Here is a 22,955-nt window from a genome sequence, read left to right as displayed (position 1 = left end):
GTACTTCCATAGAAAATTTCACCCTATTCGGTAGTGGAAGTCACTTTGAATTTCTATTTTATAAGCTCGGCATGGTATCGTAAAGTCGTACATGTTTTGGAGAAATCGTAACACATCGTTCATACAGGTCTGACGCTGGAAGCTGGCGGAAATTTTAAAATGGCGTGGATGCGCGGTGGCAAAAGTAGGCAGTTTTAGGTATAATGATTGCAGCCCTCTTTCTTCAGTATTCCTATCATCGACGTAGATTAAATATTTAAAATAAATATCTGAAAGCTTATTTGTGTATCGGTTCCGAGTGACTTACCCGAATAGGTCATAAATGGGCAAGTACCTGCGCGACCGTTCATAGTCTGATCCGCATCATTTTCTTGCACTCTTGATCCAATTAAGACAAAAAAGACGATCGTTATCACCAATATTTATTTATTTAGATATTCTATTTATGCATAATTGTAACATCCAAAAGCTAACAAGACGTGTCATAAACAATTTGACAAACAGATTTGGTTTGACTATTCGATGATTATATGCATGTAATATGCGTCACAACCAACGGTTTGCATTATTGACACAACACGGTGGTGTATATATACATATCAATAACATTATTTCACGACTTTAACGGAGTTTAAAGCATGACGTAATCTAATAGTTTTATTGGCGAAATCGCTTTCAATTTATAGTTGTTGTATCTATATAAATAATAATATAAATAAAATAGAAACTAATGTATACATTTTCATGTTTTGTTTTTAATTTTATTCCTAAGGCGCCTGGTCTTTATCTTCAATAAAAATTAACACGATATTCCTATTTAATGTTACGCAAATTATTATTAATGTTCTCATTAACGTATATTAACAGCCACAACCATGGGCGTTCTAAAACTCATCCCTACATTTTAAATTATATTTAACATCTTGTCCCATTTAACATTGTCAAAGGTTTTTCCAAATCTGCAAATACTTTGTACGCCTTCTTTATTTTTTCTGTCGTTTTATCTATTGTTACCCGTAAAGCTAGAATTTATATTTCTATTTCTTCTAAACCCAAATTGATCTTCCCCTAATAGTTCTTCCGCCCTTTTTTCAATCTTCCTTTATACAATTCTAGATTTTTGACGCATGGGAAGTTAAGGTAATTGTTCTAAATGTCTCGCACCTATCCGCGCCTCTCTTTGGTGTGGTTACAACCACGTTCCGTTTATAATCCTTTGGAACATTCCTCGTCTCGTAAATGTGACTAACTAGCTTAAACATACTATTTCTAACCTTTTGTCCTTCATGTTTTAGAATTTCCCCCTGTATCCCATCTACACCTGGCGCCTTATTATTCTTTAAGCTTTTTAATGCTACATCGAACTCTTCTTTCATTATGTGATAACCTAGCACTATCTCCACACTATCTTCCTTCTTTAATATATCCCCTAATTCATGGCCTGCGTATAGGTTCTCTAAATATTTTTTCCACCTATCTGCCTTTTCCTCATCTTCTATCAAAATGACCCATGCCTCGTTTCTTATATTATTACTACTGTACCCTTCATCTCTAAAATTCCTTTTAATTATATTATACGCCTCATTGGTTTCACCTACTTCAAATTTTTCTTCTACTTCTTTACATCTCATATCAATCCACTGTTCCTTAGCTGCCCTACACTTCCTAATTATCTCCCACTTTATAGCCTTATATCTTTTTTGCCCTTCTTCGTCTGTCCTGTTTTTGTATTTCCGCCTTTCTTCTAATCCTACAATCTCATTTGTTATCCAGGGTTTCCTACTTTCGTTTTGTTTAAGACCCAGTTATCTGTACAAAAATAACCATTTCATCTTTATTAACAAAACCCAATTTACAGATAAGACACTAACTGCTACTGGGAGATTATTTCTGTTAAGCAATAAATAGTTGATAATAATTTGCGTATTAGTCGAAAACATTATATCTTCATTTTTTTCCATTGCCAGTTTTAGTAATATTCAATCAGCTTATGCTGTTGATCGCATTCAGAGATCTTGTAAATTGGTTCACTTTTCATCAGATCGACATTTTACCCTTCGAGCATGTTCCGAACGAACTGAAAAAAGAATCGAAATACTTGCAGTAATTGCTTTAATTTCTCATTAAGTAAGCGGTACCATCAGTTATCTTCCTCCGCTGTAATCAAGATAAGACCAGATAACATTACATGGCTTTTAAATAGCTTTTACAATAACTTGTGTTAAACCTGTTCTCGCCGACACTGGATTACTACAAGAATACATTTAATGTCTGGTAGCTATTACACTATTAGGATACGCTTATATGTAGATATCTAAGTACCTGCTTACCTAGCACTTATTAACCCTGAAGTAGCTTGCTTCACAACAAAAAAGTCAGATGAATGAAGGAATCCAGGATAAAAGCCATACACTCTTTATATAAATTATAAACGCATAAGTAAATGTTAAGTATATACTATAAACATGTACATTCTACATACAGGATGTTTCTGAAATAAGTAGGAGACGATAAGGCACTACAAAACAAGACAATTATGTAAATGTTTGATGGCCCGAAAGTCCACCATTTTCGCGCCGCATTAAATTAGCTACTACTTAGCAGCATTCGTGTTGTATTTCTTTTGTAGTTTTGTACTCATGTATTGTTTGTTATTTGTTAGATTAGATCAAGTGTAAATGATGATGTTTATGTTTACAGTCAGCCTAAAGTAATTTTTTGTTCTTTTAGCGCTGTAGGTTAGTACTACGTGTGTGGACAGCCGAAATTATTAGAAGTAGGTCAATGTGTCAGTGCCATAAGTCAGTGAAGGGTTTTATTAAATTTAAACAGAATATCCTTACGATTCCCAACGTGTTGAACTATGTATAATCCTGTATAAAATATATAGAACCACCCTCAACATTAGCATTACCAAATGTACACCGCGACGAGGTAAAATTTACTGATTTTAAGCGATACTCTCAGTATTTTGATTATGGGGATATAGGTTTTTGGAGTCATAGTTTTTGGGGTTAGGGGGGTTTAAAGTCGTTGGAATTATCATGATTAACGGTTTTAGTGGATTTTGGAGTGTTTTTTAAGGTTAAGTCCAAACCCTAACCCACTGAGGTTAAATTGATCGTGGATTTTGATTCAGTGAACTCAAAAATATATAGTACCAATACACAGTTAGTACCACAGGCCGAAATGTTCTTTTGTGGCTGCGATAGAGATGTAGTCTCCGAGAAATCCGAAGAATGATTCAAGACAGAAACAAGTGGAAGTGGTGTTCAACCATTCATAAGGCTGAAAACGTCATTATGATGATACGCATGCATTACAATCAATTTTGTACTTATGGGTGTTTAGAGTAGAGTAGGATGGCAAAAGGGCGGAAGAACTATTAGAAGATTAATTTGGGTTCAGAAGAAATAGAGGAACGCGTTGTAGGGGCGCGAAACATAAACAGTGGGCGCGGTGGAAAAGGAAAGGTTAGAAACGAAGAGGTATTAGAAAGAATGGGAGAACAGAGGACTCTACGGAACTCAATAAAAAATAGGCGAGATAGGTTGGTAGGACACCTTCTCAGACACGAAGGTCTAGTCAGAGACATATTACAGACAGAAACAGGAGTTAGGAGGGATAGAGGTAGACCTAGATTAGATTACTGTTAGCAAATAGTTAAGGATGTGGGTTGTTCTAGTTTTAGGGAAATGCGAAGTTTAGCTCAGGATAGGAAAGAGTGGAGATACGTGTCCAACCAGTCTTAGGACTGACGACCTTATGATGATGTTTAGAACATGAGATCAAAACAATTAATAGATACACAGTTCGCTTTCATTTCCATATAGGGTTTCTGCTCATTTTTTTTTTATTTTCCTATCTATTAATTTAAAGTATAGGTATAGCGGCGGAACAAATCTTTACCGTCATGGAATGTATCAATATATGCGTGCAGTTGTTTGAGCTCAATCGGTTCTTTAATTAATCATTGGAGTACAGACAGTAACGTGCTGGTTCCCATTAATGCACCTCAAGTGAGCTCTTTGCAAAAATCGCAGCTCCATTAACCTTATTTCGAAAGTAATGATCTCAATTAGTGGTTGTTACGCGTACCTACACTGCAGGCAACAAGTGCACTCATATGGAAGAGATAACTGAAATAGTTGTATTGACATCTAACGTCGATTTGATTAATTTAATTAAAAGACCGACATGTCAACATCCTCATAAAAACAACAATATTTCCATAGAGACGTAATTAGTGCCTACTGAAGAAATAAACATACAACTATTAACCTGTCATTACACTTGTAGCAAATATTTAATTACCGAACCACTAAATAGGATGTGACTCGTTCACAGATTTAGAACTAAAGTGAATGTGGTTTGGAATGTATACAAGACTTAATACATTATTTTGAAACTCATAAAGTAATGCAGTTCATTTGAAAAATGTTTACCCTAGAAATCGTTCAGCTCCTGCGAATGGGACTTTTAAACTCCTGGTACCTTTGCTGCTTTATTCAGTATCTATTATGAGGGATGTTAAGGAGTTCCGTAACCGTACTATCGGATATCCGAAACAGTACCTGAATGTGATATAACAAAGTAGAAAAAGGAGACTGTGGTAAATAATAATTAATCAAAAAATTAAAAAGAAGACACCCCTAATTACCACAAATTTTTATGTTTTGTGGAAATTAGGGGTGAGTGTTAGTTTTTTAATTTTTTAACTGATATAACAGTAAAGGGCGGAAGAACTGCCAGGGGAAGATCAGTTTGGGTTTAGAAGATATAGAGGAACGCGGGAGACCATTCTAGCTTTACGGGCAACAATAGAGAAAACGATAGAAGAAAGAAAGAGGGAATACATACGATTTGTAGATTTAGAAAAAGCTTTTGATAATGTTAAATGAGACAAGATGTTAAAAATACTTAAAAATGTAGGGATGAGTTACAAAGATAGAAGAGTGATACTTATTTTATATAAAGAGCAACAGGCAGTTATAGAGATGGGGCTGCAACGAAGAGAAGAAGATTTTAGGAAGGGAGTCAGACAGGGATGCACACTGTCACCACTACTTTTTAATCTATACATCGAAGACGCGATCAACATCATTAAAAACAGTACAACTGTAGGGATAGATATACAGGGGCAAAAGATTAGTATGCCTAAATTTGCAGATGATATAGCATGTTGCAAGGAGGAGCTAGAGATAGCTTTAAATAAAATGGAAGCGGTACTGTATGAAAATAAATAAAAGATGGACAGTAAGCGCGGAAGAAAGGAAAAGGTTAGAGGCGTTGGAAGTATGGTGTTACAGGCGAATGATGAGGATANAAAAGATTAGTATGCCTAAATTTGCAGATGATATAGCATGTTGCAAGGAGGAGCTAGAGATAGCTTTAAATAAAATGGAAGCGGTACTGTATGAAAATAAATAAAAGATGGACAGTAAGCGCGGAAGAAAGGAAAAGGTTAGAGGCGTTGGAAGTATGGTGTTACAGGCGAATGATGAGGATACCGTGGATAGAGAAGGTTAGAAATGAAGAGGTATTTGAAAGAGTAGAAGAACAGAGGACTCATTGGAAGTCAATAAGAAATAGGCGAGTTAGGTTAGTAGGACACCTTCTCAGGCACGAGGGTCTAGTCAGAGACATATTAGAGGTAGAAACAGATGTTGGGAGGGGTAAAGGTAGACCTAGATTAGATTACTGTTCGCAAATAGTTGAAGATATGGGTTGTTCTAGGTTAACGGAAAAGCCAAGATTAGCGAAGGATAGGAAAGAGTGGAGATGCGTGTCCAACCAGTCGTAGGACTGACGACCTTATGATGATGATGATATTAGTTTTGAATAATTTCGAATAGGGGAGCAGTCTAAATCTATCATATGATAACTTACGTATTTGTACTTTCCTTTTACATTTCACTGAAAATCGAATATCTGTAACTGAAACTATCCGAAACTATCGGATAACCCAAAATAATTTCATATCCGTAACCATATCTGAACCCGGTATAATATTATTAATATAATCTTAATCCATCTCCACATCAAAGATTTTATAACCATAACATCTCCGAATGGTAATTATAATAAAATGCTACAATTATTTATTACTTTTAGTTCTAAAATTTAAATGCTGAATTGTCTATATTTATTTTGCAGTAACACTTCAATTACAGACGATAGTAATGCTAACGGAAATGTGTAATACGTCATTGTATATAATTCCTAGAAAATGTATATAATTCCTAAAATCGCCGGGAAATATGTGAAATAAATTATATTAGACACCTTGCCTAGGAAATCTATACAATTTTTAAATAGCAATCGGAAATGTATTACATTCAAGATGTCAGTAGGTACGCGAGGATAGCGGATTTATTGTATTCACAGATAACTATCTCAGTTTACTAACGTGTTTTATTCATTTTATTAACAGAAAGCATTGGTTTTATACATATTCTAGTACAATATCGGAATTTCATACAGTCTTTGCTCTTATCGTGAATGTTTCTTAAAAGACGAAGAAAAGTTCGCAACGTATTTATTCAAAGAAGAAGGCGTGTTTCAGTACACTGATAAAGCGATATTTACTTGATAATAAATCTAAATTCAGAAAAATCTAAATCTGTAGTAACCTCTGCTACCTTTAGGTAACGTTTTATGAATGACTACTAACAGCGTGGCTAATGTCATCTGTTGTATTATATTGTTACCTTTAGTGAAATTCAGAGTTCGTAGAATTGGTCTGGGTCAACAAGGTCGAAATCGCGATCCACCTGACAGTTTCGAAAGGAAAAGTAGTGACCATTATATGAACTTTTTGTTGTGAAAATGTGTCGTTCAAAACAGTCCACCTCTACGATATGCGTACCCGGTAATTTACCGTATGGGTTGTACATAAATATGTCAATTTAGTATAAATATTCATATTTAATTGGAACATGCACATATAAATAATATACATATAAATAGAGAAGCCAAATTAATTATGTAGTTAATGCATTTCATTTTATTTAATTATATTTGAATAGTTTTTTATAGCGGTATGCAGATATAGATAAACATCGTAATGCAAATCACATCGTTAATGAAACTTGTCAATTATATATTTGGATAATTTTTAAAGACCACCTGTTCAACAAACGAATTTGCATAAGACAGCTTGTCATGAGAATTGCACCAAACAAGAAATCGGGATAAAAAGATGTTTTTTTTAAAAAAGAGATTGTATATCTGTACAATTCGTTAAAAATATTGATCAATGGACTTGCAAATGTCAGTGAAATATAAAACCATAATAAAAATTGGTTGTCTGTAAAGTCGGTTTACTGACGATAGTTGAACGTGACAACATCATAAGAAAATACTAATGGAATGGTTTCATTTTTCAAAAGAAAATTTTAATTTTATTTGTTTGATAGATATTTTGTATGGATATAGAGGAGGTAAATGGAAATCACAATTGAATTGATTAAGTTACATTTATTTGTACGCATAAATACAATTATGTCAATTTTTATTTATTTTTTTTCCAATGTACATAGTTTTTACAAGTATGAATGTGCTTTGAGCAATTGTTTTACAACTTTTATTTACAACTTTTAAACATCATTAAAATTTTTGTAACTCTAGCTTCAATTCGACAATATATCACTGAACATATATTTAATATCGAAAGAATCATTACCTTTATCGCCGCAATTATCGTTGCTATAAACAATTGACACCACATTCACTTTTCACTGCACTTCATACTTGACGAAAACATGTAAATGTATTATTGTATAGCAGCTGTCCACGCGGACGCATCGCTCACTCAAGTAGGAGAGAGACAGATGTCGAACGCTGCCGAACGCGGAGGCCGATTGTGCCTCTTTGTCGCTCGTTCCGCGCTCTCGCTTGCACTTCAAGCCTTAAATGGAACGCCTCAGAGCGAGGTAACGCCGCACGAGTCATGTTTTTTTGTGCGTGCAGCCGGGCTCCATCGAATTATAAGACGTTGTCACGTCAAAAATTGAGAACATTATTTTCATTTAGGGACTAATCAAATATGTATTTATAAAAAATAATTGGAACTCACAATTTTTTATTTTTACCACGACAATTGACTAACGCTGCTGTATTAGCGAAACAATCGTAGTGGTAAAAATAAAAAATTGGGAAAATTACGAGTTCTATTATTTTTTATAAAGTTATGAATTTTCATCAAGTAAATGCTGATTCCATTATGTACTTGAAAATTAACAAAATACGTGCGCAGATACATAAATCAAGAATGAAGCAGAATTTCCGATACATAAAAAGAATACTTTACCATTTAAATGAATTATAGACCACCGTTCGATCAAACGATATTTTATGATTATAGTCTTAAAATTATTAATCTCTTATTTCATCACTTGTAACTTTGTTAAATAGGATAGTCTGCATCAACGTCAATAAGATGTATCGAAATGGCAATTACTTTTATTATGGTTTTTAAGATTAGAACCGTTCATAATATCAAACAGCAGGTAAACTAGCCGGCATTTCGTTTACAGAGTTTTCTAGGAGTAACCAAAAATTGCACTCACCTATGAATCGTTTTCGAATGTGTACGCATTACGATATTTACGTATTAACAGCATTTAATGTGAAATCAAAATTATTTCTGAGTGATGAATTAACGTCGAGCATTTGTCATACTTCATTTGCAACGATCATACATAGTCGTGAACATTATTAGTGTTCTGCACTCGCGTTTGATACAGGCAATGTTTCATACAACCCCATACAAAGAAGTCAAACGGATTTCGACCAGGACTACGCACTGACGAGGGTACAGCACCTGTATGTCCAATCCAGCGTCTAAGAAAATGTTCGTCTAGAAACTCACGCGTTGGCCAATGCAATAATACTTTGCATTGACTTATGACACTGACACACCGACCTACTTGTAACGAGTCGTCTATCTACACACATACGTAATACAAGCCTACAACATTAGAAAAAACAAAGAACTACCCTACGTTGACTGAGTACAGAAATACAACATGGATGCTGCTATGTAGCAGCTGATTTAATACGGCGTTGCATTGTCGTATTCCCAGCATGATCCTACCAGGATCGAACTAGCTTTTCAAATACGTTTCTCTAGAGAATGGTGGACTTTCGTACCGGCAAAAATTTACTCAATTTTCTTGTTTTGTAGAGCGTTATCAAACTTGCTACTTATTTCAGAAACACCCTGTCTAATGCATGTTTCTAGAAACGATAATAACTACATTATTTGTAATGATTACAGAACGATTCTTATTAATTTAAATAACATTAAATGCAACATACAAATGAATCAAATTGTAACATGTAATACTAAAGACGATTAGGTCTACAGGTAAGATTGAATATTTTGTAGGATTTTTAAAGCTCCATACAGTTACGTTATTGAAATATTGTATGTCAATCAATTATTCAACGATTTCTAGACATTTAATCTGTCTTCCACACGGCTTTATATTACAACGGACACACTAACTGTAACGTATGTTACGCTTATGCATAAAATGTTAGAGCTAGTTCAAAATTTCATGGCCCTTCACTTGCGCCAGAAGCTGACCCTATAGCATACTACACACCAAGATAACATTGAGTAAGTTGTAGACCATGTGTTTCACTGTACAAAGGAAACATGTTTGAAACAAACTAAAAATGTAGAAGTCAGTGAACGTCGCAACTCGATGCTGAGGCTCATGAGATCGTGAACTACCTATATTTGTAACTTTCGTTCAGTTTACTGGACTGCGCCTAAAACGGTAACCGTAACTTCTTTCACATTACCACTGTTGTTTTGTTTAATAGAAAAATCAGTATCTAAAACGCCTTCGAGTGTACCCATGAATCTCTCTCTCTTACGTCTGTTATTACGTAACGTTATTCACCTGTTTCACTACTCGTCGGCTCCGGTGGTTTCTGGTTTCCACTTGCGGCATTCGTGCGTTCGGGTTTAACGACATTTATTAAATTAAAATTTGAGGTGTCCAAAAATTATCGCTAAGCCTTCACGTTCAACTAAACATGCATTAATATCTTTGACGGCAGACATCGTCTTTGCCGCACCGCACTTACTTACTTCATATTACACATACATAAATACATACATACATACGTACATACTTACGTAAGTAAGTTTGTGTACACGCTCGTTCACTGAATGACTATGTGGGAAGAATTTTAACATTCATTTAAAATGATTAGTTATTAGCGGACGTTCAAACAGGTACCTTTACCTATTTAAAAACGTAAAACGTTAAGTTGCTATTAACGGACAGTGGCGGGGGCCCAAACAAGCAAACATTAGACAAAAAACTTTTTTGTCATGTTAGCGCGGAAAGCTCGTTTTGCATGCTATGAAATAGGGAAGAAATGGCCTGATTTCAGCCGTGTTTTAGTCGGGAGGAAATGAAATTAATCTTTTGAGCGCATGCGCTCAAGTTTATGGGCATGCGCAGAAATCAGTTGTTCAATGACAATGTCTTTCTAACCTCTAAATCATTTACTCTTATTTCGCCAACTATCAATTTAATGACGAGCTTTTCGTACAAACATGACAAAAAATAGTATACGTATCTCTGTCTGAAAAGTAGATACTTCAGACTACGTGTTTGCAATATCCACTTTTCAGACCTCGATACGTAATACGAGGGTGGATTGATAAGTTTCCGGCCTAACCAAGAGATGACGCCACTAGGCCTACCTTGAGGTGACATTCTATAGTACCATCCTTGGATAGCTTGTAGCTATAGTTTCAGCCCGATCTCCTTGCTAGTGTAGGTTTGACAGCACGCTGAACAAGACGCCTCTGTGGTTTTCGTAAAAATGGAAAAGCAGGAAAATCGTGCTGTCATCAAATACTTTTATTTGAAGGGGTTAACGCCGAAGGAAATTAAAAAAGAGATGGACTCAACACTGGGGACATCCTCCCCGTCATATTCAACCGTTAAGCAGTGGGTTTCCGAGTTTAAAAAGGGTCGTGTGAGCACCTCTGATGGGCCTCGCTCAGGACGCCCCGTTGAGGTCACAACTCCAGATATGATCGAAAAAATTCATCAAATAGTGCTGGGAGACCGCAGATTGAAAGTGCGTGAGATAGCTGAGACCTGTAAGATGTCATATGAACGTGTGCAACATATTTTGCACCAACATTTGCATATGGAAAAGCTCTGTGCAAGATGGGTGCCGCGTTTGCTAACAGTCGACCAAAAATTGATTCGAAAAAACATTTCTACCGCAAATTTGTCATTGTATAAGCGTAATCCAAGCGAATTTTTGCGTCGATTCGTAACCGTTGACGAAACGTGGGTCCACCACTACACTCCTGAAACCAAAGAACAGTCTAAACAGTGGATTGGACCAGGGGAACCAACTCCAAAGAAGGCAAAAACAATTTTTTCGGCGAACAAGGTTATGGCTACTGTTTTTTGGGATGCAAGAGGTATTATATACATTGATTACCTTGCAAAGGGTAATACTATCACTGGTCAATACTACGCAGACTTATTGCAACGTTTGAGCCACGAGGTGAAAATTAAACGACCTCATCTGGCGAAGAAAAAAATCTTGTTTCATCACGATAACGCACCAGCGCACACGTCAATCGTTGCGACGGCTAAAATCAACGATCTAAAGTTTGAATTGATGCCGCACCCTCCTTACTCTCCAGACCTAGCCCCGAGTGACTATTTTCTGTTCCCTAATCTCAAAAAATGGCTTGGCGGTAAGAGATTTGCGGACAATGAAGAAGTAATCGAAGCTGTAAATGGTTATTTTGAGGAGCTTGACGAATCAGTCTATAGAGATGGCATTAATAGACTGGAACACCGCTATGAGAAATGTATCAGCCTTGGAGGAGATTATGTTGAGAAATAAAAAAAAAAAATTTTTAAAAACCTTGTTTTTCTTGGTCAGGCCGGAAACTTATCAATCCACCCTCGTATGTACTATTTCTTTAAAAACGTAAGTACCTACAAACAAAGAATAGCGCAGTTAGGTAACTTTTAACCTAAAAAAATCAATGTTGTGGCCTTAATCGGGCGGCAGACGTTTGTAATATACTTAGTGCTAGATGAAGATGTTAAAATACCGTAGATAGATAAGGATAGAGATAAGGAGGTATAGGTAAAGAGAAATTGGTAGGACATCTTTTTAGACATAGAGGGTCAATTACAGACATATTAGAAGTAGAAACTGGAGTTAACAGGAGGAGAGGTTACATTAGATTATTGTCCACAAATAGTTAGGGATGTTGTTAGAAAAATGTGAATATTAGCTCAGGATAAGAAAGAGTGGAAGTGCGTGTCCAACCAGTCTTAAGACTAATGAACTTATGAGTCATTTAGATAAATTTGCAAATGTTCAACAGTGTTATAAACGCAAAGGTGAAAGGTTAGAATCATTCGATATGTGGTGTTACAGGCGAATGATGAGGATACCGTGTATAGAAAAGGTTAGAAATGAAGAGGTATTAGAAAAAATAGGATAACAGAGGACTCTAAGGAATTCCATAATAAATAGGCGAGATAGGTTAATAGGACACTCTATGTCATAAATGTCTAGTCATATTAGAGGCATAAACAGGGGTTAAGAGGAGTGGAGGTAGACCTAGATTAGATTACTGTTCCCAAATAGTTAAGGATGTGGCTTGTTCTAGTTTTGGAGAAATGCGAAGATTACCTCAAAACAGAAAACTCCACCCTTTCCTATCCTGAGCTAATCTTCGTATTTTTCAACTAGAACAATGGGCTTAACTATTTGCGAACAGTAATCTAATCTAGTTCTACCTTTCCCCCTCCTATCATCCGTTTCTACCTCTAGTATGTCTCTGACTAGACCTTCATGCCTGAGAAGGTGTCCTGCAAACCTATCTCGCCTATTTCTTATTGATTTCCATAGAGTCCTCTGTTCTCTTACTCCTTCTAATATCTCTTCATTTCTAACCTTCTTTATCCACGGTATCCTCATCATTCGCCTGTAACACTACATTTCGAACGCTTTTAATCTCTTCTTTTCCGTCGCTCCCACCGTCCATGTTTGACACCCGTACAGTGCCGTGCTCCAAACATACACCTTTAACAATCTTTTTCGAATTTTTAAATTAATCCTTCGCTACTCCTTCTGTCCTGACTTATCTGACTTTCTAGATACCTAAAATCAGCTCAGGATAAGAAAGAGTAAAGGTGTGTGTCCAACCAGTTTTAGAACTGCCGACCTTATGATGATGATAGTTCATGTACCTAATTTCAAGTAAAAACAAGGCATTAATGTTCTCACACTATGTACGTGATATGTTGTGAAATTACCTACATGTATTCGAAAATTGGTACTATAATTATCAAATATTTCTATCTTATAAGAAACTGGTATTTTGGGTTACTTTTTGCATTTGCAGTTAAAACCAGTTATACTTATTAAATTTTTTGATTTCATACGTTTGACACGAACTCTCAATTTTTTTTCTCCAGATGCGACTCTGTGGAAGTACGAATATAGTCATATACTCCTAGATTTATTTGTGTGGTAGGTACTAAAAGAAAATTACTGCGTCTTGTACATTACGAATACGCTATAACATAATAGACGATGCTATTTTACTAGTCATTAAAATATACACTCACGATCTATGTTACAGGTGCAAACTTCGATACAACGAACGTCATGGTTAATTATACGAATAACTGTAGCTCACGATATTAAGAAACTATCTATCTGTAGTTGAAAACTATTTAATGCACAACAGATAAGAACCACAGTTAATATGGGAACAGGTAAATGATTAAGTCAATAACCTGTACGAGAACCTTTTTTAACGACAAAACTATGCAAAAATTTCACTCAATGTAAGTGACTCAAGTTTGAATATAAAAGTACTCAATTAACTTATAAAAATGCAGCTTAACAGAAAAGTAATTTAGTAGAAGTTAACATTTAAGGGGAAGTTGTATTTTATTTATTTAAATGCAAGTTGTGTAAGTTAAATTCGCATTGATATTTTCTATATTAGAAAACCTCCTGGAGGCTTGTATAAAAAGAAGCAAACTTTAAAGTTTTGGTGCAATGAAAAGAAAAAGAGAAATCATGTAGTACAGTAACCCTTGCAGGTATTCTAACGGTACTCCTGATATACTTCAAGTGTCCCTATAAAAAAAAAGGGCGTGCGATTTTGGGAACCGACATTTTACCACTTCATGGTTTGTATTCTTTTCCAATTCTTATTAATCATCGAATTCTTTAGTTAATTTTATGACTAGTATTTAGATTAAACAGTTGCTTATTCGTGAAAGCTGCATAAAACCTTTATGAAATAAACACAAAAAAAACATTTGGCTGTTTCATTCCCACCAGCCAGTAATTCTGGTCAGTCCCTTTGGACTACGCCAGAAGGTAGGGCGGAAGAACATCTTCAGCCTTCTTTCAGGAATGGTGGGAATGGGTGAGTGGTGGTTCAGGTGAGGACTAAACGAAGGAAGAAGGGAATGAAAGATTATCTGTGGAATGTTGCTGTCCCAGCATTTGCCAAAGTGATTCACCGAAACCACAGAAAAACTTGGACCAAGGATCGAGGCAGACGGACCCAGAATTAAACCGGCTCCTGAATGCTAAGCAATGATATAAACCTCTAGGCCATGCCGCTCAGTAAATAAATACAAGAAACGTGGTGGTGTATTTTAATACCGTCGTATAAATAAGTGCTTCGCAGACGTCCTAGATCCCTTAGTGTAGCTACAGGGATACAACACAAGAAAACCGATAAGTTTGTAGTGTTATCTGTGGTATGCAAGTAACTTTTACTGAATTCTGAGCGGCTATCATTTAGATGTTGCTTGACGCGATTTAGCAGATGTTGAGAAGTTTGTCCTATATAACATTTGTCACAGTCCTTGCAATCATCGACTAACCACAGGTCACACTACAACCTTCGAGAACGTATTAGCTCTCTAAACTTGCCACACCAATCCAAAAATGTCTTTTTTTGGAAATGGCGCATATATACAGAACTAATAACTGTATGAACACAAGATCTGACTACGAGAACCTGAACACAATTTACTGTTATTTGTTAATATATTTTATTATATATTAAGTTATCTCTTCGTTGTTTTTCCAAGCGAGGTCGCCCTATGGTCCACTCTTTGCTACTACTCTACATTTATGATCACAACCTAAAATTTACTCGTTACCATCATTTATAGTTAACCTTCCGTATGACCTTTCAATTATTATTTTTGTCGTCTTTTCCGTCATTTTGTTTCGAAAAATTTCAACGTAATTTTATTATTATGATGGTTTATGTGTAATTTATATATAAATATATACCTAATTCACTTCCATAAGTTTACTGTTACATTACTTACGCCTATAAAATTTAATTTACAACAACAAAATTGTAATTTTCAACATCTCGTTTATATTTTTTTAGTGATCTCCTGTTGGCAAAAAATTGAGAATTAATAAATGTAACAACATCGTTTCGTTTACAAGAATTTACCTACCGACACCCTCCATTTAATTATCTTTAATAACGCCTTACTGCTGGGTATGTTAGAATTATGTATTATTAGAACGTGCTTTACGCCTATAGTAGACATAAAAGCTCCTCGGCAATAGTTCTTGTTTAAGTGGTATTGCGATGGCTATCATACAAGAGAGCCTCTTACAGAGACAACTCGACAGCGGATATTTTGCTTTTCAATTATGCGTACGGTGGTCTTCTCAGTTTATATTCGTCAGTGTTTACACAAGTAATATAAATAGTGAACCGTGTTAAAACACCACCAGCAGAGTAGTTGTTCTACGTTCATGAAAAGCTCGCTGCTGGAGATGCGTGCGATGAAACGGCGCATTTGTTTGATTTTAGAACAATGCAAACGGACTAACGGACAAACATGCTTGAGAATACGATTTGGTATTTTCTACAGTTGGTTTATGGGTTTAGGTATTACATGGGATGATCATCATTTGCTATTATACTTGACAAAATTTCGATATTACATACACATAGGTACTCCTGCTAATTCCAAATTCTGTCATTATCATAAGGTCGTCAGACCTAAGAGTGATTAGACACACACTTCCACTCTTTCCTTTTCTGAGCTGATCTTAGCATTTCCCTAGAACAATCTATATCCTTAACTGTCTGCGAACAGTAATCTAATCTAGGTCTACCTCTACCCTTCGGAACTTCTGTTTCTGCCTCTAATATGCCTCTTATTAGACCTTCATACCTGAGAAGGTGCCCTACTAGCCAATCTTGCCTATTTCTTATTGACTTCCATGGAGTCCTCTGTTCTCCTATTCTTTCTAATAGCTCTTCATTTTTAACCTTCTCTACCCACGGTATCCTCATCATTCGCCTATAACATCATATTTAGAACGCTTCTAACCTTTTCTTTTCCGCCGCAGCCACTGTCCATGTTTCGCACCCGTACAACGCCGCGCTCCAAACATACACCTTTAACAACCTTTTTCGAATTTCTAAAGTTAACGGTTAACGTTTTCAAGCATAGAAGTGATTTCTTTTTATCGAAGGCGACTCGATCCTGCAATATCCTCTGCTAAATATCCCTACTACTCCTTCCGTCCTGACTTATCTGACTTCCTAGATACCTAAAATCAGCCACTTCTTCTAATTTTTCGACTCAAAACTTTATATTCGCTTGTTCCCTACTTTTTCTTCCCTTGCATACCAGTATTTTTGTTTTACTTTTATTTATTTTCATATAGTACTGTTTTGACAATACCGCTTCCATTTTATTTAAAGCTATCTTTAACTCCTCCTTTCTAGATGGTAGTACTGCTATAAATTCTGTATTCTACATTTTATTATTTTTTTATTTAGATTATCTTTTTGTTGCAGGATATTTCTGCATTAAATGTTTTATTGCAGGAATGCAAAATTCTTTTGGATATCTACCATTTTTAGTAGTGCGACAGACTAATGATGGACAATGTCGACGTCGAAAATTTCATAATTTCAAAGCTGAAATGCAGACTATACAAGGAAAACCATCGAAAGAAGGAATAACTGAAATTTTTCAACGTAAATCTTGGAGAGATGTGTAGAAATCCTTTTATCAATCGATTGCCGTCGTAAGGATCGACCTAATATTTCCGGTTCTTTATATTCCTTTTTTTTTTATAATTTATCAAAGTAAGCTTTCTTTTGCGACTTCATATTAATAACTGTTTCTTTAAATTTCAAAAAAACACGTTACTACATCGGCTACAATATCGAAGCATTGCAAAATCGCTCTTTATGTATGTGATGTGTTGCCCACTAAGAGGGAAAGCAACTGCATACTTCTCTCTCACTCATGAGGCATAGAAAAACTTCTTATTCACGGTTATGATAGACAAACAGTACATACCNTTGATCGCGTCTTCGATGTATAGATTAAAAAGTAGCGGTGATAGCGTGCATCCCTGTCTTACTCCCTTCTAATATTTAAAAAACTAAAAAACTTTTGGGTGTTTCATTACCACCAGGCAGTAATGCTGGTGGGCGGGCAGTCCCTCCGGACTACGCCGGAAGGTAGGGCGGAAGGCCTTCTTCAGCCTGCTTTCAGGAATCGTGAGAATGGGTGGGTGGTGGTTCGGGTGAGAAAGTTGAGACGGACAAAATGAAGACAGAAGAGAATGAACGATTATGTGTGGAATGTTGCTGTCCCAGCATTTGCCTAAGTGATTTAACGAAACCACAGAAAAACTCGGACCAAGGCAGACGGAACCGGAATCGAACCGGCGTCCTCCCAAATGCTAAGCAATGGTCTAAACCTCTAGACCAGGGGTGAGCAATACGCGGCCCGTTAAACATGTTCATGCGGCCCGCCAAGCATTTCTAAAATTGAATTTATTTTATCGACTATGAATCGACAATGTTTTCTTCTCCATTTAATATCGATGTAGATACAGTTCTCGAAGACTTTCAAATAGAAGTGATTGACATGCAGATTAATATCGATTTAAAAAAATAATTTTTCTCAGCAAACATCAAAAATTTTTATAAATCGTATGTGAGCCCTGAGAAAATTCCGCTTTTAACGAAAAATGCAAAGCAAATGATGTCTCTGTTCGGAAGTACGTATGTTTCCAAACAATTATTTTCAACCATGAAATTAATCAAAAATAACCACCGATCAAGACTGAGCGATGCACGATTAGAAAGCTGCGTACGTGTAGGTACCTCATCAATTCCGGTTATTATAGATCAGCTTGTATCTAAAAAACAGTGCCAAATTTCTCAATTAAAGTTTCAAGACAATTCGTTTTATTGTTCTTTTCTTGTTTGTTTTAATTTTGCATTAAAAATTGTATATTTAATCTTTACTTTTTTTTAAATTTTATATTTTTTTATTCTAAATAAAATTTTGTAAAAAGTGTTACTTTATGTGCGGCCCGCCAAAAAATTTTAAAATTTAAATTGGCCCATTGATTAAAAAGGTTGCTCACCCTTGCTCTAGGCCATGCCGCTCGGTTGTTTGCACATTTATAAATCTCATATATAATAGGATACTGAAACAGTGAGCAAGTGTATTTGTCTGGTTCTCTCTAACTACAAATTTAAGATAGTCAATAAGAACTAATTGTAAAGTAATTAATGAATGCGGGAACCTTTTACAATATCCTGCAGCACTCGCATTCTGTAGCATCAATAAAATAACATATAACGCGTCCAACGAAGGTAATTAATGAAGAATTTTTATTTAACGTTTTATGTAATTACTAACAAAATTTTTTATGTTTTCCAGTTGTGCACGTCTTGCGGATAACGCGCCACTATTTTCTACGTCTATGTACGTGTATATGCCCAACTATAGTAAGTCAATCGGCACCCACCTTGCCATCATAAAATTGCCATTGCCGATGCGGAAAGTAGGTGTGTAATTACAATGGAAATTGCGTTCATATGAACGTAATTGGCAGCACAAATAAATACAGGACCGGTTGGTTTACTACTTATTAAGTTAATCATTTGGGTCAAGACGTTGGTTTAATGCGCTGTACGTGTATGTTGTTCGTCGGTGGTTCTGGGTCTAATTAAACCAGCTATTTTCAGAAATAATAACGCTCAGCACACAGGTAATATACACATACACGCGCAACTTTAATAACTCTTGTTGTTGTTGTTGTTGTTGCTGTTATTGTTGCATTCTGGAAAACAACGTAAGCACTTCAATCAAAAGAAACGCCCACCTCTGCGAGACATTTTTTCATGTCAATTGTTTAGATCCTTTTCAGTAGGATTGTTTATTGGTTCGTTTTTCCAACACCCCCAATTTATGTTTTCAGTAAATAAAGCATCCTTAACTGTAAAACAATTAGGCAAGAATCACATTCGACTTTGCATCATCATCATAAGGTCGTCAATCCTAAGACTGATTGGACCCGCACCTCCACTTTCTTCTATTCTGAGCTAATCTTCACATTTTTCTAAAACTAGAAAAAAAAACTTTTGGGTGTTTCATTTCCACCAGCCAGTAATGCTGGTGGACGGGCAGTCCCTCCGGACTATGCCGGAAGGTGGGGCGGAAGGCCCTCTTCAGGCTGCTTTCAGGAATCATCGGAATGGGTGGGTGGTGGTTCGGGTGAGAAAGTTGAGACGGACGAAATGAAGACAGAAGAGAATGAAAGATTATCTGTTGAATATTACTGCCTCAGCATTTGCCTAAGTGATCCAAGGAAACCACAGAAAAACTTGGACCAAGGCAGACGGACCCGGAATCGAACCGGCGTCCTCCCGAATGCTAAGCAATGGTTTAGACCTCTAGGCCATGCTCTAAAACTAGAACATCCCACATACTTAACTATTTGTGAACAGTAATCTAATCTTGGTCTACCTCTACTCCTCCTAACTCCTGGTTCTGCTTCTAATATGCCTCTGACTAGCCCTTTATGTTTGAGAAGGTGTCCCAACAATCTATCACGCCCATTTCTTATTAATTTCCATAAAGTCCCTTGTTCTCCTATTCTTTCTAATACCTCGTCATTTCTAGCCTTCTCTATTCACGGTATCCTCATCATTCGCCTATAACACCACATCTAGAACGCTTTTAACATTTTCTTCTCCACCGTGTATGTTTCGCACCCATTATTTCTAAATTAACCATTCCCGAGAATAGAAGTGTTTTCTTTTTATTGAAAGCGACTCGACCCTGCGACATATTGCCGAAAAGATATTGTACAATTGAGAGCGTAATATAATATACTGATAGTCTCCCATTTCCAAAACGCCACTCTATTTGAAATGCAAAAATATGAGTACAATATTGAACATGTGTCTTACCCAAATGATCTTGAGGGTCATTTTTTTTAAATTCCTAAATTAACCGTTCGCGGGCCCAGAAGTGACTTCTTTGTGTTGAAGGCGACTCGACCCTGCGCTATCTTCTGTTTTATATCTCATACTCCTATCCTAAATTATCTGATTTCGTAGAGACCGATGATCAGCGACCAATATAAAATAAAAGTAATTTGTAAAATTATAATGAATCTTGCGAAAATGTTCAAGGAGTAGTACTGCATATGATGCCCGCGGACCGCGGGTTGACCACTCCTGGTCTACTCCCTTTTCTTGAGAATCAACTCCCTTCATTGAGTACTAACTCAAACTTAGAAGTCTCCTTAGTAGCAGGCTAAAGATCGTAAAAAGTGAGTGTTTACATTCGCCATAGACTCCGCTGGTACGAGTTATTCTGTTGTTCACTGTCGTACTTGAAGGAGCAATATTCCACAGATAGTATTGCTATCACTAACCACTACTATCCCTATTCCTGCGATTCGTTAAGGATACTGAAAAGGTCCTTCTTCTCTTCCACCATTGTGCACCACAATATAGAACCAGCCGCTCATAAACATTAGCTAGAAATAATACAAAACATTTTTTTTCTGACCTACTTGCACGCAGGTTTCTAGGTGGCGATAGATGCTCCTCCTCCCCCAGAAAATATAAAAAATTAACTTTTTTCATTTACCTCTACCAATGGGTACCCCCACCTATACAAAAAGACTACGAATGTTCTACAATTATCTGAGATGTTCGGGGATGTTTTCGAAAATTCGAACCCACGACGGATCTTACTTTATATATACCCCTACCACAATATTCTACAACATTCCACAACATTGGAGTGTGCTCTGGAACGTTCCACAATGATTTGGGATATTCCTGAACATTCCACAATGTTCTGGAATGTTGTGGATGTTGTAGACTGTTCTAGAAATTTCTAGATGGCAAAAATTCCAGACCTTATTCTTTCAAAATCGGGAGATAGAGGCTTACCACACCATATAATATAAACTCCCTTGATCGTACCGGGACTCACTTCCGAGTTTTACTAGCGGTACGCATATTGTACAGTTTCTTTTATAATGTATATTGATTCGGGCGAGACGTACAGTGAAAAATCCTATAAGAACCCCAAGAAGAAAATACGGACAGTTTTCATGGAGGCAGGAGATAATTTCAAATAAGAAGTAGTTGAAAAACTATATTCCACACATTAACCAAATTATGCCGATAAAGAAATGTGTAATTTTTATGTAAGTTCGGTGAACGTTTTGCCTTATCTCTTAAGGTGGCATGACTACGCTTATTAAACGTAACGTTTTGTTACTAGATAATTGTAAATCCACTGAAAGAGAATTGTAGAAGTAGTAGTAACATTGTAATATAAGAAGCATAAGGTAATTATTAATTATTTTTATCGGATATTCTGCGGTATGTTTGCTCTAAACGTCAAAAAAAGTCCTAAGAATTAATACGTAAGATCTATGTCAACAAATTTTTGTTATTCTCTATGCAACATAAGTATGTGTTGTAGGTGTACGCATAATAGGCAACAAAAATATAAGTAACAAATTAACAGTTTTTTCTTAAGCTAATTCTCACAACAAGTATTCAGTGGGATAAGCCACTAAGTACATAAGTGACACCTTCGAATATTCTTATTACAACTGTTGACTTACAATAAAAAATTATCATAACTATGCTCAATGAAATGCTTTAGCCTGCTTAGTAGTAGCATCAACTCTTTGTTTATTTTGAATGGAATTTAGTCAACATTTGAAAAAAAAGTACAAACGTCAATTCAAAATTTTATTGTGGAATGTCTTCGAATGTAGCAAAAAGAATATAAAAAATATAAACACAATCGTAAACGTTTCATTTTAGAATCAACACAGTGTGATAATAATGATTTTTTGAAAACTTCAGTTGTAAAATGTTTTGAAAGCGACCGAAGTCTACCGTTGTTCATTGATTAGTATTTATCGATACTATGTAAGTGTATAATAAGTGTCTTAGGAAAAGCAAAAGGTAAACACTTGATTCAACAATAACAAAACAGAAACAAAAGCATAATATATTATATTCCTGAGTACGTACTTTTAGATTTCTATTTAGCAAACTGGCTCCACTTAAACAAGGTACTTAATGTCCATATTTGAGGGATTGCACGCCCCTTAACGGTTAGGGTAGGCTAGGTTATACCGCGATTTGACATTTAATTAAAATATTACGTCGCAGAGTAATACATGTATAACAAACCCGACTAGAATTTATGAGGGATATGTCTAGGGTTGCCACCTTTTCAGGATTTACATAAAGTATTTCTAGACTAAATGGTTCAAAAAAAAAAGTACTCGGCATAAAAATAAAGAATTTAATTTTTTGTTTTTAAAAACATATTTTTTGTTACACCTAGCAGCCAGTAACAAATTGCTGTCGCTTTTAAATACATTAATAGCCTCTAAACATGGCAAACAAAGATTTAAGTAAACTAAAAGTTCATTTTTAATTAGTTTTAATGAAGCTTTATTCCTGTCGTCCCGCCACTTTGCGTTCATAACAGAGAATACTCTTTCTGTAAATGCTGAAGTGGCCGGAACGGACAGCAAAAGTGACACTACTTTGAACAGATTTGGGAAAT

Source organism: Agrilus planipennis, unplaced genomic scaffold (assembly GCF_000699045.2).
Source record: "Agrilus planipennis isolate EAB-ADULT unplaced genomic scaffold, Apla_2.0 scaffold9, whole genome shotgun sequence".
Classification (NCBI taxonomy): Eukaryota; Metazoa; Arthropoda; class Insecta; order Coleoptera; family Buprestidae; genus Agrilus; species Agrilus planipennis.
The sequence above is the reverse complement of the archived record's forward strand: the minus strand, read 5'-3'. Positions refer to the sequence as shown.